A 15007-nucleotide genomic window follows, 5' to 3' on the forward strand; every position below is an offset into this window, starting at 1 on the left:
CAGTGCTAAGTCACTACTGCCATCAGCACTTAGTCAGTACTGCCATCAGTGCTAAGTCACTACTGCCATCAGCACTTAGTCAGTACTGCCATCAGTGCTAAGTCACTACTACCATCAGTGCTTAAGTCACTACTGCCATCAGTGCTTAGTCACTACTGCCATCAGTGCTAAGTCACTACTGCCATCAGTGCTTAGTCACTACTGCCATCAGTGCTAAGTCACTACTGCTATCAGTACTCATTCGACAAAATAGATAGTAGTTTCTACCTCAGTAGGGCTTCATTATTACAAGCAGGAAACTTATGTTGTGTAGTCAGACAGCAGTAAGAACTTTGGAAAGCATAGACTAACAGGGATTACATATGAAATGGAGAAGTAAAGAGGCCACAGGATCAAACAACATGGTATGGATAATCTTAGGGGAAGAGAAATCTAAGCCAAGGCACAAATGAAGTGAAGGAGTGAGTCATGCAGGGATGGGCCAGGGGAATTGCCGAACTTTCAAATGAGAAGAGCGAGCATCACCATCAAGAATGCTAAGCAAACACACCCTACAGTGGTGATCAAAGCAAAGATGGCGTGCTAATAAATGCATGAGAAAACAAAGCAACCAATCAGATGCAACAGGAAAGAAACAGATAAATTCCGGATAGATTTCTAAGACGCAACCAAGATTTCCTGGTGTAATACATGGGTTTCTAAGAGAAATGAGGATTGGCTACAAACTGAAGAAAATGAAGAAACAAACAAACAAGAAGAACTGGGTGTCCATTAATGTAGCTGTTTCCTCTGGATTACAAACTCTCTCCTGGAGGGAGAAGGAAGCCTAGGAATTCTGCAGGGATGCCACTTAAGGAAGCCCAGTGATGCAGACTTCACAGGTCACTGTGGTCCACACTGAGGAGGAAATATTAGTGACAAAGCTGCCACTGAGTCACTCATGCTCCTGTAATCACCCCCCTACACACACACACACACACACACACACACACACACACACACACACGCTCAATGCTATAGCAACCCCCTAAAACTACCGCTTCCCTCACCTATATGAACGTGGTCAGAATCGTTTCTTTGTTCTTTTTATGCCTAATGTGTGGTGGACACATGTGCTTTTATGTTTTCCCAAGGAAAAAAAAATCATGGAACATCATTGACTGAGACAGACAGAAGCATAAATAGAACAGGTTTGTAAGGAGAAGAATCAAAAATGTTCATTATTATTGAGTTTTGAGAATGTACAACTTCCATTTTTCATACTTATAAAAAGAATTTTGTTGTTTTTATAATTTTTCTTTTGCAAGAACACTGTGATGCCAAACTCCAACTTCTAAAACACATAGACAAAAAAAGCCAGTTCAATTACAATTAGTATTAAAGACCTATACCGCCACTGATAACACCTTCACAAAACTGTAGGCCTCTGTCAAACATAATTTTCAAACTAAGGTATAAAACAAGAATTCCAAGAGTCAGACGTTCTAGTCGGCTGAAGTTGCAGAATCAGCTGTGTTTATCAAGAGTCCAGTGCCTCTGAAGTGAAACTTTGCTTAACAGAGTCAACTGATGCTTGTTACCTAGGGCTGAGAAATCAGTTGTAAGAAAGCATTAAAATGTTTCCACAGCAGATGGAAGCAGTGATCCAGAGGAGCCAAAGTTACATCATAGGACATCAGCCAAACTTGGCAAATGTGTAAGAAATCTCCCACATTACTGGTTTTAGCAGCATGAGAGTTAGACAGTTGGGGGATGGGGTCATAAAGAGCAGCTGAGGGTTGGCACTGTGAGATGCCAGTGGTGAAGATGCAGTTGGTTACCATGGAAACTCCAAGAATGAAGGCATTATGGGCAAACAGCTGAGGCTTGGCATCATAGGGCATGGTTAGAGCTCATGAAGAGAGGCCAAGTAAAGGTAAAGCCCCAGAGACACTAGCATATGAGAGGTGGCAAGACTCTGGGACAACTACCAAGAACAGAGCAGCTGTGGAGTGGAGCTGGTCTGAGCCTGGGAGACAAGCTGTGTGTGCTGAGAATGGCAGAGTCTGAGAGGTGGAGATTCCTAAGCCCTTTGGATCCCAGAAAATAGTGAGTAAATCCAACATGTAGGACACTGAGCTACAGGATTTAATTTACAATGACAGAGCTTGATTTTTCCTTGATTGTGACTATACCCTGGGTCTTATATTAAGAAGTTATAAGTTATTTTTTAGTCTATAGAAGCCACACATTAAGTGGCTTTGAATATTTAGAGAGATTTAGGACATTTTAAAGAGACTGAATTTCTACCATGTTTTATTCTGTAACATTGATATAAATATGAGATCCTGAGAACAAACGAGAAAGGAAAGGTCATGGTTTAATGGTAATGTATTGGTGTGTCAAATTGACAAGGAGTCAATTTTCCCAATTAATATTTTGTCAGCTTGACAGAAGCTAAAGTTGTTTGAGAAGAGAAACTTCAGTGGAGAAAATGCCTGCATCATATTGCCTGTAGACAAATCTCTAGGGAATTTTCTTTAGTAATAATTGATATGAGAGGGTCCATAACACTGGGAATTGTGCCACCCCTGAGCAAGGGCCCTGGGCTGAGTAAGGAAGCAGGCTGAGCAAATCATGGGGCAGCAAGCCAGGAAGCAGCGTTCCTCTGAGGTATCTGTTTAAGCTCCTGCCTTTTCTCCCTGCCTTGAATTTCTGCTCTGACTTCCCATAATAATGAATTGTGATCTAAAAACTAAACAATCCTTTCCTCCCTAGGTACTTTTAGTCATGGTGTTTATAAACATAATAGAAACCCTAACTCATATACAATGTGTTTATAATAAAATCTATTCATAAATTTCTTAGAGATTTAAAGGAGATATACACATACACGTACATGTACACGTACATATGAGAGAGTGTTTCTATCCCAGGTTGGCCTTGAACTCCTTATGCAACCAAGGATGACTCTGAACTCGTGATCCTTTTTTTTCCACCTCTGGAACACTGGTATCACACACAGGCCTCTGACACATACCTAGTTTATATGGCACTGAGGATTAGAGCTAAGGCTTCATGTATGATAGGCGAGCCCATGACTGAGACATATCCTCAGCCAATGTGAGTTTTAAAAAGAGCTATCCTTACTTTACAAATGGTTCTAGGAAACAATTCTGACACCAAAGTTTTAAAGAAATTTTATCTCTTTGTAAATACTTTACACACACTGGTTACTTCATCCTTGCAGAACTCTGAAACATAGTTTCCTAGTTAAGGAGACTAATTCAGAAAGAATGTAAGATCATGCGGCTACTAAGTGATTGGGTCAGGGTTCAACCACAGCAATTCAGTTTCAGAATAATTAAATTGTAATAAAAATGGCTGAGTTATCTAACTAATTAGCTCAGAGGGTAGTATAAGTGCCATTTATTCATCCTGATTAGTTTCCATTATCTCTTCTCTTTGAAAATTTAACAAAAATGTATAATGTGTACATTAAGATAATTTAATGATCAGAAGAACTACCATAAAATACTCAATTTAAAATAACTATAAAAGATTCTATATTCTATTGAGTTTTCTACTCTAGGTATACATCAAAATTACCTGTGAAAAATTTTAAACTAGCAAATATAGCCAGATGTGCGGTACACTCCTGTAATCCCCAAACTCAGACGCCCGACACAAGTAGACTATATATAGAAATCTAAGACTACTTTGGGTTTCGTGATGAGAACTTATGTTAAAAACATCAAAAGGAAAATAACAGATTCCAGAGTCTCCCTGTTGACTCTGTGAACGGGAGCTGCACAGAAGGCTCCAATTCCTCATTGTTGAAATACTCTAGTTGTGACGTGACAGCAGTGCCAGACTGGAGCTCATCACCCACATTAATGAGAGCTAATGGCGATTAGTGACATCCAAAAGTAGAGTTGGGAGGGAGGGAGGTGGTCAAGATAAGGTAACAGATGAGAAGAGCTGGTAAGAAACATGGAATGCATTAAGGAGAAGAAAGAACACATTTCAGAGTGCATTAAGACCCATAGTCAAAAGGAAAAGATAAATATGAGATCTCTATGGCCACAGCAGTAGCTCAGTAACATAAGTTAATGACTGAATAGTGAAAATATCTATTCTTTTAACATGGTCTATCCTTAGGAATTGCCATCTGTGCTGTGCTATGTGTGTGTGTGTGTGTGTGTGTGTGTGTGTGTGTGTGTGTGTGTGTCTGTGTGTGTGTCTGACTATTGCTAATTTTTGTATCACTAGTTTTTTTCTTTCTTTCTCTTTCTCTCTTTCTTTCTTTCTTTCTTTCTTTCTTTCTTTCTTTTTTTTCTTTCTTTCTTTCCTTATTGTTTTACTAACTGTAATTTAATGATGCTGTCTTCTCTTTCTGGTAGGTACTTGAGATGGAGGGCTGCATGCGCAACAGTGTTAGGATGCTTGTGTAATCCCCAGGCCCCCAACCCCCAACTAACACACACACAACTAAGGGATTTATCTGAGATCTGGCTTAGCTTTTTTTCTCATTTAAATATGTAATAAAATTTAGGAAAGAGATTCATTATAAAATCAATCTCAATCTATATTAATATATCCATTTAATAAACTCTTCAGGAGTAGAAAGCACGGGAAGCATCTGGAGAATTGCTCTCACAAAGGATAGTATAAGCAAACACAATTAAACATGTGCAGCACCACAGCAATATCAAACTCTGGATGTAGACTCATAAAATTAAAACATTCCTACGGTAGCATCTAAGTGATGCTCTCTTTTGGTGGTACTCTAGTTCATCATTGTTGAAAAACAATGACTTTAACCTCTACACCAAGACAGATTTTGTATATCTTCTCCAGGGTCTAGGTAAGTGAGTCTGCATGACTTTCCCCTCTACAATCCCTCTCCAATTCAACAGTTTCAGCTCACGCCCACATCCAGTGCTGCTGCCTATTGTGGCCATCCCTGCTTGCTTCATGAGCAGTCTCTAGGCTCCCACAAGGACCAGCCCTGCCTGCTCACAACTGCCTGTCTTCTCCCTACCACATCCAACCTCTCTACCAGGCCAGATCTACCCCCATACTCCAAGTTTGAATCAGGGCGCATATTCTGCACACCAGCCCCAGCCTCTGTGTCTGCCTAACTTCATTCCACCTAAGCCATTTGTACATTCTAAGCCCACACTCCAGCATATTCTTTCTTCTGCCTCAACCTGCTTTGTTTATGTCAGACACAGAACTAACAACAACAACAAAAATTAAACATGTCCAACTCCTATCACAAAAGTACAAACCATGCGAAATATTATGCAAGTGTCTCCCCTCCAAAACATACCAGCCATGTTGAAATGCCAGCCAATGAAAATTACCTAGATGAACTCCAGGATACAGGATTTAAAAGAACAATCATAAACTTCAAGACATTTAAAGAAAACTCAAAGGAACGGCTCAATAAAAGGGACGGACATTTAAGGAAAAGAAACAACTGAGTGACACCCAAGAAAACACAAACACGGGGCTGATGGGAATGACGGAGATGACCCACGACTTGAAAACAACATCTAATACAGAGCTAGAAACACTGGAGAGGGCTCAAGATGAAACAAAGAGGGAATTACAAAGCCTAACAACTCAACTGGAAAATGCAAAGGAAAGCCCTACAAAGAGAATGAACTAGGCAGAAGATAAATATCAGGTCTAGAAGTTAAATTATATGATCTAGATAAAATAACAAAGAATACAAAAGAAAGGAAAGTACAGAAAATGTAGGACACCATGAAAAGACAAAACCTTCCAATTACATGCATAGAAGAGAGTGAAAAACCCAAGTCAATGGCATAGACGAGACCTTCCACAAGGTTATAAAAGAATGTTTCCACAATCCAAGGAAAGACACATCCATACGGACACGACAGCACATAGAACACCAAACAGATAAGATGAAAAATGAAAATCTTCACAATATATCACAGCTATAACACCAAGGGTGAACAACAAAAGCAATAACCCTCAAACCACATGTTACATATAAAGGAAACCCATCAGAATAACAGCTGACTTCTCTAATGAAACTTTGAAAGTCAAAGGATCCTGGAGCAACGCATTTAAATCCTAAAAGACCATGGTGGCAAACCTAGACTAATATACCTACAAAACTACCTGCTACACTTGAAAGTGTTTTAATCACCATTCTACTGCTCTGAAGAGACACCATGACCAAGAACTATTACAAAATAAAGCATTTAGTTAAGGACTTGCTTGTAGTTTCAGAGGTGTAGTCTACTCCCGTCATGTAAGGGAGCATGGCGGCATGGAGGCTGGTGCTAAAGCAGGAACTGAGAGCTATATCCTGATCCATAGGTGGTAGGTGGGGGCGGGGGGAGGATTAAACCTGATATGAGCTTTTGACACTTTGAAGTCCATCCCCAGTGACGTATTTCCTCCAACAACTGTCTTAGTTAGGACTTCACTGAGGACAAGATTTAACTGGGGCTGGCTTACAGTTTCAGAGATTCAGTCCACTATCATCACAGCAGGGAGCATGGTAGAGTCCAGGCAGACACGATGCTGAAGAGGGAACTGAGAGTTCTCCATCCTGATCTGAAGGCAGCCAGGACGAGACTGTCTCTTCTGTACTGGGTGGAGCTTGAGTACTAGGATCGCTCAAATCCCACCTACACAGTGACATACTTCCTCTAAAAAGGTCACACCTATTCCAACAAGACCACACCTCCTAATGCCAGTTTCCATGGGTCAAGCATATTCAAACCACCACAGCCACACTTACTCCAATAAGACAACATCCCCTAAACCTTCTAATCATCTCAAACAGTTCTACTTCCTGATGACCACGAGCATTCAAACTACCACAGAGAACAAAGAAATAATTTCCATGGTACAGATATAAACAGTCTGACAATTGTCTAGCCAACAAACCAAAACTAAAGAAAGTAGAGGAAATCTTTGTACTGAAGAGAGGAAATTAGCATAGCCAAGATACTCTCAAATCAAAACAAAGCCATAATTAAACCATGAAATACCACTGAGAACTCTAACAAGACCACAAAAATCAAGAACACAATGATCACCACGGAGACCACCACACACAAAAACTAGTGTAGGGGAGCACAGAACGGAGAACGACAAGGTCCGAGTGGTTTGATAGAGAAAGTGGGAAATGCGGGGGGGGGGGGGGAGGGCTTTAGTTAGAAGGGGAGAGGGAGATAAACATAGAAGGAAAGAGGAGGATGACGTTACAGTGTTTGAAAGGGTCAGAAGAAATCACACTAATAGCTATCTATCTGCATGGCCTGGTAACTAAGGGTGCAGCAGTGGCACAATACCCTGGTGGCAACCAATAGCTTTCTAATTGGACATAAGACCAGTTCTACAAGGGGGATTTCCAAGAGGGAAATCATACCTGGTACTGGCAACCTAGCCAACTGGGGCTAGTGAAGTCAGGGATCTTAGAAGAGAAAATACAGATGCCCCTTTACTAAACAAGTATAATCCCTAACTATAGACTAAATATTTGTCTTTATAAACATAGATAAGTGCAGTCATAACCCCTCAGAACAACAATTCTTTTTGCAACTATCAGAGGACATTACAGAAAACAACAACCAGACAAAATGCAGAATTGGAGAATACATTCCCAAAGGAGACATCTATAGTACAACTCCTGACCCTAAGACTCAGGAATCACTGCAGAAGAGGGGACAGAAATATTGCAGAAGAATAGGAAGTTTGCATTAAGTTTGGGTCTCCAAGGAATGTCAGAGCTACATTAAGCCTCTCTAACACGACTACCCAAACACAAGCTGAACATGATCAACATCAACAGACATGCTAATGTGGACTGAAGGGAGTCCAGGAAGACTGGCACCTAAGGAATGAAACTAAGGAATGCTGGGAGCAGGAGAAATAGTCTTTCCCAGGGAAGAGCACACCAATGATTATCAAAAACCAAATGTTCATCCCTGAAAACATACATAGCAGTAACAGTACAGAAACTGAACAGGTGATGATTAGGAATGTATTTGTATAAACATATACAATGTTGCAACAATTAATGAAAAAAAAAAAGGCCATGAATTTGAATGAGAGACAGGCTGGTGATATGGTAGGAATTAAAGGAAGAAAATGGAGAATTTATAGTACAATCTCAATAATATAAGATAACATAAAAATTATTTTGACAAACTTTTACACTAGTCCTTATCCATTATTATTTTTAATGACTTTCTTTTGAAAGCGGAATGGAATCTAGGTAGTCTTTTCCTAAGATAAAAGCAAAAATGCACATCATTCTGGCCTTTTCCAGGCACTGTCTAGAGATCATATACCATAGCCAGCTGGAGAGCTTGTCATTACAATATCTATAATGACCGAATCAAGAAAAAGAAATGCTTTCCTTAGTCTAAGTTTTCACACCATCGCTGAAAGCCCTTTTCAAACTACAGAGACGCATGTGGATTTTATGTGCTTTTGCATCCTGTCAGCACCCGCTCATCCCTAGGTGACAGACTCAAGAAATTCACATCTGCAGACAGCCTGGTACTCACTGAACACCCTCAGCTTTCGCACCAGCACGGCTAAGCTTTGCTTATTTATAACAGTGGAATGGTGAATATACTATATATTACAGTTTGAACACAGGTGTTCTCATCTAGGTTTGGCATTTTAGAGTTAAGAGATTAACCCTATAGCTAGGAGAATGAGTAATTCCTCTCTCAGACATTATATGCTATCAAACAAAAGCTCAGTGCTAGGTATGGGCTAACTCTCATTTAGTTGTTGGCCAATGTTATTCTACAAGCCACCACAAATAGGATATTGACACTTTTCTAGATCATCCTCCATAATTGATCGTACAACTCCCTTACTGAGGACATATACTTGAATCACAAAATATAGAGAAATCAAGCGGGCATTCACATGACAGTGTCATCCCTACTACCTAGCTTTCACAGTACTGGAAGGTGCTAGGCATGCTACTGGGGAAGAAAAGTCAACAGTATTGCCCAGCTGTGAGTCCTGCAAACTATAATAGCAACTGGCCTAGGAAAACATGCCTGTTGGTGCAGTAGTGGCATAAAGACATGGTGATAAGTAATTAGTTTCTTGATGGATTTTTAGGCTTACTCCACAAGACAGAACCTGTTACTAGTTTACTTTGTTGTTGTTGTTAAGTGTATGTAATTTTAAACTGTCCCCTAAAAGTTTGTGTTATACCCATATATTAGTGTGTAAACCTTCATAAGAGAACTTTTTTTTTTTTTGCAGTAGATGATAGTTAGTAAAGAGACAGAGCTGGTCAACACGCAGAGATTAAGAGACTGTGCAGTGCTCAGAGTGCTCAGCACTAAATGAGAGATCTATATCTGTATCTATATCTGTATCTGTATCTGTATCTGTATCTGTATCTGTATCTGTATCTGTATCTGTATCTATATCTCTTAGAAGGTTCCAGAATCAAAGGAGAAAAAGCGGAATGATTCTGACTAAGGAGAAGAGAATTGGTGTGAAACAGAGTGTTCTGTACCCGGCATGCCACTGCACATGTGAATTCATGGCAGCTGTATGTACAGACATACATAAAGTCAAATCAGCGCAACCCCAGCATGGGTAGGGAGGGGCTCACAAAGTCCCATCCCTAGCTTAGGAGTTATTGGCAACTGATGGCTGTAGGAGAGGAAAAGTCAGTTTTCTTTAGGGAGGTGCCCTTCATAGGCTGCCCTTGCTTCAGTAGCTGGCTCTATATACATGCACTTGATAGGAATAATAGATTAAAATAGCACATTTGCAGTGTGGAACAAGACATCTGGTAAAGAGAAATATTCAATCATAACCCATCAGACGTGTGTTTCATACTATGTCAGGTGAGAAAAAAAATATTTACCTTTAAGTGTAATAAAAAATATGTAGGGGCAGGAAGATAGCTCAGCGGTTAAGAGCACTGACTGCTCTTCCAGAGGTCCTGAGTTCAATTCTCAGCAACCACATGGTGGCTCACAACCATCTGTAATGGGATTCAATGCCCTCTTCTGCTATGTCTGAAGACAGCTACAGTGTACTCATATGTATACAATAAATAAATCTTAAAAAAAAAAAGTATGTATAGATTGGAATTAAAAGACCCCTTCCTCTAATCATTTCTGTTCTGATAAAAAGGGAAGCTAGGGTACATGCAGGACCATCATATACTGTAGTAGACTCAGGGAAAGTGTCTGTCCCTACTCCTTAGACTGAGGACAGACTCCCACAAAAAGTTGGAGTGTTAGTTAGCAGTTCACATATTTTAGTTGAGTCCTGCTGCAAGTTCCTCTCTAAGGTGAGGAAAGAAGAAGCACCCTAGGTCACAGCCTCTTCTCAGGGCACCTCCAATTCAATGGCTAAGTGACATAAGTTACTAAAGTTGAGACCTGTGCCCAGTAGACAAAAGTCTAAGAGGTCAATCAGTCCCAGGGTTCCCTAAGATCAGCAAAAGCTTTCTTTGCAACAGAAACTCAGCTCAATATCTCCCCTGGCCAATTCTCCTTCTTTCCTTCCCTTGAAGCTATTGATCCCAAGAACAGTCCTAGACACAAATCAGCTTTTGAGTCTGCCGCCTAGAGAAATGACTTATACCACCTGCCTAAAGTAAAGAATCCAGTGAGAGAGCAAAGCAGATTTACTACAGATGTGCCAGCATAATTCTATAATTACAAGATGAACAGAAAAGACCAAAAAACAAATGGAGCAAAAGATCTACAACATGATGCCATAAATAATACTCTAAAATACAGAGTCTGAGGCCTCATTTGTGTATTAGAAAGGAAGAGGAGGAAGAAGAGGAGGAAGAGGAGGAATCATCAACATTACCTTCACTGGATTCACTTAATATAAAACAAGAGGGAGCCCACCCTCACAGAGAGGAGAGTAGGAGATGGGGGTGAACTTTCTGGGATGCTTGGTGTCTGGAAGCAGACTCATTGAACCAAAGGGGACGTTCAAGTGAAAACAGGTCCCCTCACTTATTTCTTAGAGCACACTGCAACCAAAAAGGAATTAAATAACTCAAGGACACATGGAAACAGTGTAACCTGTTCTAGGCTTCTCATTAATCTCAGAGTTTTTACAGCTTTTCTTCCATGTTATTTCATGTTTTTCTTTCATGTTACATCAGGTGTAAGTTCAAGATGGAGTTTTCACTTCTTGTTTCTACCACCATGCTATCCCTGATTCTGAAAAGCTAAGCCAAAATAAAATAAGTTGCATTGGACATGGTGTTTTACTACAGCAACAAAAAATTAATTAATATAATTAGCAATCAAGGTTCATCAAATATTGCATGTTAATGGCCCTATCTCAAAATAATAATTATTACTCATTCAATAAGAGTCCAAATAGAATAAATATTTAGTGGTAATAATGCATTCTAACTGCCATAGAACAAGACAGCAACAGATAGAAGAGGAAGACAGCATTATGGTCGATTAATATTATATATGACTGACTGAAAGGGGCTAAGCAAGATACCAGGCAGTTAAACATCTATTTCCAAACAGCAGAACAAGACTTAAATTTAATTACGATATTCCTATTTGAAAAATGAAGGTCTCAAAAATCATTTGTTACTGTAGCCAAGTCCATCACCAATGAACATGAGACCTTTCAATAAAATATAGGGTTATGCTATGCAAGGTAAGAGCAAATGCACGATTACATTTAAAATCTTTTATACCTGGGTTAGGAAGATATCTCCATTTGTAAAGAGCTTGCTTTGCAAGCCTAAGGACCTGGCTAGATCCCTGGAGTCTGCATTTGAAAAAGTCAGACATAGAGATAAGCTTATAAGCCCAGTTCTGAGGAGATACAGATGAGTGGCTCTCTGGGATTCACTGACACCAGCCCAGCCTACCTGTGGAGTTTCAGGCCAGTAAAATCCTTGATTAAAAAAGTCAGATGGACCATGAGAAATGAGACCCGATGACATCCTCTAGCTTTCATATGTATGTACTCACACAAGTGTACTCACATGAAAACAAGTGTATGCATATGTACAAATATCTCCTGACTATTAAAATAATGTAAGGTAAATCTCATTTAAAAAAAATAGGAAAGGCATTTTAGAACCACATCTAGGCAGTACTGCATCATATAATTTGACATAGGATTTCTTGCTAGAAATCTCTGAAAAATCAATCATTTTCTAAAAATGAAATCATCATAATTATAATTTGCCAAAGAAACAGAAACTTCATCTCTTTCCATATCCAGTCCCATATCCAAAGTTCTCAAAGAGTATACCATGTTCTAAAACCCTTAGATTGTTAAAATGTCTGGTATCTTTTGTCATCCCTGGGATGGTGAAGGGTAGACAAAAACTCCTAAATACTGCAAACTTCAGTCTGTGGTTCCCTTCAGGCCAGAAATACACATTGAGATCATTTCACATGTAGGTCCACTCCCTGCTTTCTAGCAATATAAGATTTTAGTATTAGCACTGTAATGGCTAATCTTGACTGTCAACTTGACTACATTTAGAATCAACTAAATCCCAAGTGGTTGGGCACACCTATAAAAGACTTTATTTATTTATTTATTTATGGATCAATCGAGGCCAGAAGACCCACCTTGAAGCTGCCCTTTGGGTGGCAGCCCATATCAAAGGGCATGGAAGAAGGAAGCTTTTGCTTTTTGCTGACTTGTCCTCACCTTCACTGGCAAATTTGTCTATCCTGCTGCTTAGACATTACTTCACCACTACAAACCTAACTTCTTCAGAATTCAAACAAAGAATGAAGACCTACTGAGACATCCAGCCTCATAAACAACTAGTGGGTTCTTGGCCTTTCCACTGGAGACAGCCATTGTTCAGCTATCAAGACCGTAGCCTGTAAGCCGCTCTAATAAGTTCTGTGTGTGTGTGTGTGTGTGTGTGTGTGTGTGTGTGTGTGTGTGTGTATGTGTGTGTTTATTCTGTCACTTCTGTTCCTCTAGGTCATTGGCTCTCAGCCTGCCTAGTGCTGCAATCCTTTAATGCAATTCCTCGTTTTAGTGACCCCTCAACTATAAAATTATTTTATTCTACTTCATAACTGTAATTTTACTACTGTTATGAATCTTAATATAAATATCTGATATGCAGGACATCTGATATATGACCCCCAAAAGGTCATGATACACAGGTTGTGAACCATTGCTCTAGAGAAGCCTGACTAATACAGTTGGCAGCACTAAAGAAACAGAAGTATAAAGATGAAGTTTTTTTAAAGTATATGGAACGGACTTTCCACTTTGTTGATATATCCAATTACTGAAGGCTTGCCTAGATTCATGTAGAGCATTAAAAATTCATGGTGTGAACTATTTAAAGAACTTACCTACTAAAAGAACTTATCAAGATAAATGTCTTTGATTATCCTGATGTACTTATTATGAAGATAAGGAATCCAGTTACTCTAGGCATAAAACTTTTGACAATTTGCAGAAAAGTAAGTAAAACAGTGATGCTGGCTGGTTGAGTCTAGCATCTCCGCAAAGAACGAGCTCCACAAAAAAAAAATTAAAGGCCAACAAACATCTAGCATCACCACAGTATATAGTGACAAAGGGACAGAATGAACTCAGTGATTTACATCAACTGCTCCAGACATGCAGTCCAAGGGTTTCCAAGTATGCCCCGGAAGAGACTCTTCTCTCCAGCATCCACAGAGCTCAACTGAATGAGGAGAAGGTTAGGGCCTGGTTCACAGGGTGGGCAGGGTGTAAAGTGCAGCACTGCATCCCTCTGAGCCCTTAAAGGCACCAGTGAAAGGCCAGTACTGGACTCGCAGGGCTGCAGCCTATAAGCAACTCTAATAAATGTCTCTTTAATATATATTTTAGCATATATTATATAGTCTTCGTTTGTTTTTTTTCTTTCAGTGCTTTTTCTCTAAAGAATCCTAACTAATATAAACATCCTTTAAAATTCCTTATTAAATCCCCAAAACTTCATTGGAAAAAGAAATCTCCATTTCTGTTCTGCCGCAACTTTTCCTTTTCCCTTAAACATTTCCTCTTTTTCTAGTTATAGTTTTCTAATGTGCAACTCGATTCATTACATTTAAGATAAGACCTATGAAAGTACATTCTTGAATCCCAGATTTTTATATAGGCAAACCATGGGTTAAAAATGATATTAGAAGTATTCTACAAATCCTGAATAATGAGATATAAATTAATCCATAGAACAACTAACCCTACCCATGACACATATACATAATTTAAATAAAAAGACATTTAAAAAAATTACTTTTTAAAGAAGAACATCTCCTGATATCAGCAGGATTATACATTGCCCTTAAATGATGTCACAATTCAGTAGGGGCTATAGATAAACAATTTTAGTCCTGGCACTCCAAAGAAGGAAGCAGGCAGATCTTTGTGAGTTCCAGGCTAGCCAGGGTTACATAGTAAGACCATGTCTCAAAAATAAAATAAATAAAAAGATGTCCCAACTCATTAGAAATGCTTCTGTGACATGGGAAGAAGACTCTGGTCTTACTTGAAAGAGGTTCAACACCAACAGACCTCGTTACAGAACACCTTACATCCACTGCTCCCATGCACAGCACTCACAGAACTGCAAGACCCATGAGAGGAACTGCAATAGTTGTATCGCTTTAAAACTGTTAGTGAGATTTTTTTTAATTACAGAGGCCACTCATGCTAGTTCTATTTTCTATGTTCAATCGCTGGTGCAACTTTGCAAATCCTATCTAGTGCCAGTGACATGGTTTTCCAGAAAGTATTTTACAAGTTTTTAATTGAAACTAGCTTTTGTGAGTGAGGATGCCCGGAAAATACACTGTGTCTGAAGACACTGACTGGCTGATTAGAACTGCACTGGCATCTAGAGGTTAGGATGTTACAGATTTCAGAGGCTTAATTATCTTATTCCAGGCGTGCTTTAGCTCTCTAATCAGCCATTCCTTGCCACCCCAATGTCAGAACTAGCACCTGTGGAGGAGAGATTAAAAACCTTTTGAAATCTATTAAG

General features: G+C 39.4%; 1 protein-coding gene across 2 annotated transcripts in view; it reads right to left on the bottom strand.

Moving 5' to 3' along the window:
- Wdr7 (WD repeat domain 7) overlaps positions 1 to 15007 on the bottom strand; it is a 259944-nt gene that overhangs the window by 89400 nt on the left and 155537 nt on the right. The gene's annotated exons all lie outside the window — the stretch shown is intronic.

This window comes from Arvicanthis niloticus, chromosome 14 (genome assembly GCF_011762505.2).
Source record: "Arvicanthis niloticus isolate mArvNil1 chromosome 14, mArvNil1.pat.X, whole genome shotgun sequence".
NCBI classification, from domain to species: domain Eukaryota; kingdom Metazoa; phylum Chordata; class Mammalia; order Rodentia; family Muridae; genus Arvicanthis; species Arvicanthis niloticus.